This window comes from Gavialis gangeticus, unplaced genomic scaffold (genome assembly GCF_001723915.1).
Source record: "Gavialis gangeticus isolate Ggan-Ray unplaced genomic scaffold, GavGan_comp1, whole genome shotgun sequence".
In the NCBI taxonomy this organism is placed as follows: Eukaryota; Metazoa; Chordata; order Crocodylia; family Gavialidae; genus Gavialis; species Gavialis gangeticus.
The window spans coordinates 180,668,402-180,672,485 of record NW_017729032.1 but is presented as its reverse complement, the minus strand read 5'-3'; the positions used below and the strand labels follow the sequence as shown (position 1 = coordinate 180,672,485).

Here is a 4,084-nt window from a genome sequence, read left to right as displayed (position 1 = left end):
CCACAAACCTTCAATTTGTAAAAAACGCAATATCTGCAAAGTGCAGTAAAGTGAAGCACAATAAAACAGGGTATGCCTGTATATCCAAAAGCTTGTGAAAAAGAAGTTTTTGAGTTGCTTGAATAAAACAGTTTTTCCCAACCAGTGTGCTGCAGAATTTTGCCAGGGTAATGGGCTATAATGGGTTATAATAGGTCGGAGGATGGGGAATGCGTCAGCAGGCGTGCTGCAGAAAAATTTTATTAATGTAAGCGTGCCTTGGGCTGGAAAAGGTGGGGAAACACTATACTAAAAGATACCAGACTGTCTGCCTATGTCCTTACACCAACATGGCTACAAACTATACCCCTAATTACTGCTCATTTGGTTTAGTACTTCCTTAATGAAATACTAACTGAATGCACAGTGAGTAGAGTTCCTGTGCAGTAGTGCGAGCACATGGTTATTTAGTGACACTTAACTGTGCATTAGTCAAATAACCAGGGTTCCTGGTTTTCTCTGATTAAAAAAACCCACACACCCAATTTTTGGATTCAAAAAAGTAATCCAAAAACTGCATTTTTCCATGATTAAAATGAAATGCTAATATATAGATGTGTAGAGAGTGGTGTTTCATTTTAATCAAGGAAAAAAATGTGTATTCTGGGTTACTTTTTTAAATCCAAAAATTGGGGATTTTTTTTTAATCAGAAAAATAGGATCCCTGCTAATAATGCAATGCAGTAGGCTATTAGCTCGGTTTTTGCTGTTACAAACTACTGCACAGTCTTATTAGGCTAATGCGCAGTAAGTGTCTCGTAGATATGCCCACATTTAGCCAAAGAACCTTGTCTGCCTGTGTCCTTACACCAACACGGCTGCAACCAACACCTTCAGAATACCCAGTCTTTGATCATGGTAGGCCACTGACTTGAGTTCTGTAGGTCTCGGCGGGAACTGCTCCCAAATATCAAACGTTGAGCTTTGCGTTGTAACGCAGGGGTCCTGAGTTGGGCAACACAAAAGCAGATGGTTTGAATATGCTTCCTGGTCATCTAAACGCCTAATTGTACTCTGACAATAGAGCTGAATGGCGTTCTCACTTATGCAGTGCTTTCACTTGCTTTCTAAATGCTGAAACATTGTATAAGAAACCTGATGAAAAAGCCTATGCCACTCTTTTGCTAAGGGAAATGTTCTTTTATATAAGTGGTGTAAATTACCTGGTTATATATTCATGTTTCTTTGGTTCATTTTCAGATGATACTCCTATGCTTATTATTTTATTTTTATACTTGCATCAGTTTCTGTCCTAAGGATTTAACATGTATCAGGAAGATGTCCTCTAGGGGTAGCAGACTTAGAAAAGCATGCCATGCGTTAACCTGTCTCTGAGCAATCTGAAGGCTATAAAAGCTTTCTGTGTTTCAGTTCTGTTTCTGTCTGCAACCTACCATTAGTAAGATTCAGTCTGGAAAATCAAAATGGCCTTGTAGTGCTCAATTAATTGAGGATAAGAATCCTATGAAATACCTCCTTAGTGTTTTTTCCTGTAAATCTCCCAGAAATCAGTGCTGTCACCTTTACTTCAAAACCACTTTGGGAGAGGTTGAAGGAGTAGTTAAACTTTCCATTATCTCTTACTGATCATCAGTAATAGCATCTAAAGTCTTTTCCCACTTGGAAATCAATAATCAGCTGCTTTTGTTACACTGGCATTCTCAAGTGCCAATTTTGAATCTTAAAAGCATAGTAAACCAATATCGGTAGATTGTTTTTTTGCCACAATGCTTCTAGTAGCTTCTTATTGATCCTTATTTAACACATGGTGCTGGAAGGACACTGAATAAAACCTGCACCTTCCACTTCCTTTCTCTTAAGATTACTTTGATTTTTATACCAGACTATATAGTGTACTACTAACTTTGGTATCAGTACAGTGTACTATTACAATATACTTCAGCTGTATTCTTATTGGATCAGTGTATAATTTGCTTCATTGCATAACATAATGTTAGCCCTAGTTTGTTGTCTGTTGTTTACACAGTAACACTGCAATAGCGTGTTGGTCAACCCAAAGTGCATAGTATGTTTTAGCCTTACTGCCCACTTGGTAACTCCATTATATTCTACTTATCTGTGCCAGAAACAGGAAAGAGAAAGTAGTTGTCAAAGGACTGCTATTAAAAGCCTTGAAAATTATGGGAACTAGTTTTTGGGCTGCTAATACTACAGCACAGATAGCATGAGGAACACTGCTCCTTAAGTGCACAGAACTGTCAGTGCTGGGGTATTAACAACCATGAAATTACTAGCTCTCCTCAGTTCAGGACTGCCAAGCCTTGAACATGAGAACAGTTAGTTCAGGGCAGCTGTCCTAAATGTACCATCACTGACAGTGCTATGTACTGAATGATCATTCTTTCCATTAACTTTTTGGTAAACACATCTTGCTTATAAACATAGTCCTTTTTTTGTCAGCAGGCTTTGTATTTAAACAGAGTATACTCTGAATTGACATTTTGCTCCCACCCTTTCTTTCAAAGAATAATTACTTGTCAGACATTTAGTGTATATATAATTATAAACATTTAGTGTACATATAAAATATTAAAAATGTCAGTTCACTAAGCTGTGTTTTAAAACAAATTTCTGGCATTAGTTTGGAAATAATGCAGACATCTGGTTATGGCATCATCTCATCTGCATAGGATATCTTCTTCAAAGAAGATAATTGCCTACAATAATGTTTAGCAAGCTGCAGAGGAAAAAAAGTGGTAGCGTATCCCTACCTTCAGAGTAAGGTGTCTTGCCTGAGGTAGGGTGGGACTTCTTTCCACAGCCGCTCTCAGCAAAATTCTCCTTCCTTCATCTCCAGATGACTGCTGAATTAGTGGTTTGTGGTGTAGGAGTCTCAGCTGCATGGGCTTCTCTGTTTTCTTGCTTGATAGACAAGAAGTTTCAGTGAGATTAATTTTTGGAACCACTTCCCCCTGTCCTTCCTCCCACCCCAGGCTATTGAAATGGTCTGAGAACTGGGGAGGAGAGAATTTAGCTAGGTTGTAGGGAGCTGGGCTTGTTTTGGGGAAATCAGTCATGAACCCAGCAATAACTTGTTCTTCCGTCTCCTGAGGCAGGTTGTGTGGGGTGAGGGGCACGTAATTTGTGTGGAACTGGAACAGAGGAAGAGGGAGGCAGAAACTAAATGGGGAAGTGGAGAGTGTCTTAAGACATGGTCTGACAGCTAAGACTTTAAAAGCAAAGTGGAATAGGGAGACTGCCAGATAGGAAACATGTCTACAAGATTAATATGGGAGATCAGAGTGCTGGGAGATGGATTAAGGAGGCTATTATGAATATGAGTAGAGTTGGGAGGCAGGGAGATGAATGTTGTTAAAATCAGAGGAGCAAGTGAAAGTGAGAAACCTGGAGAGAGGGAAAAGATTCATTTGAGTTTTGGATTGGAGTGTAGAATCTTCGGGCAATAAATGGTTTTTAAATCTGGAAATAGCTATGTGATCTGACCTGCCCTATTGCACATACAAGAATATCTGCAAACCTAAGATATCTGCAAACCGAAGATTTCTGCCTGGCTGGCCTGCTTGCTTTTTTTAAGTGGCTTGACTAGAAGAATGTGGAGCCGATAAAATTTGTTCACAAGGAAAACTAGGAGGGAGGTGTGAAGGAAAAGATCTTAGTGGACAGAGGCAGGTGGGAATTTGTTGGGGCCTTGTGACAGAGGGTTTGAGAGGTAGTTACTGGTCTTTAAAGGGGTGGGGTCAATGTTACATAAAGACTGAGGGGAAAAATGTTAATAACATTCTGGAGTGTATTAATAGGAGTGCCATCTAAAAGCCACAGGAGCTGATTTTAATGTATTCATCGAGGATAAGGCCCCACCTGGACTAATATGTCCAGTTCTGGGTAAACACTTTAAGAAAGATGGGGACAAATTGGAAAGATCCTAGAGGATCTTAGAAGATTCCAGTGTCCAGTTCTGGGCGCCGCACTTCAGGAGGGATGTGGACAACATGGAGAGGGTCCAGAGGAGGGCCACTCGCATGATCAGGGGGCATCAGGGCAGGCCCTACAACGAGAGCTATGG

General features: G+C 40.1%; 1 protein-coding gene across 1 annotated transcript in view; it reads right to left on the bottom strand.

Moving 5' to 3' along the window:
- Positions 1–3,127, bottom strand: part of BEND2 (BEN domain containing 2) — a 58,135-nt gene extending 55,008 nt beyond the window's left edge. Inside the window, exon 1 of the mRNA XM_019525284.1 lies at positions 2,772–3,127. The gene's annotated coding sequence lies outside the window, so the exon portion shown is untranslated. The remainder of the gene's footprint in view (positions 1–2,771) is intronic.
- Positions 3,128–4,084: the final 957 nt, after the last annotated feature.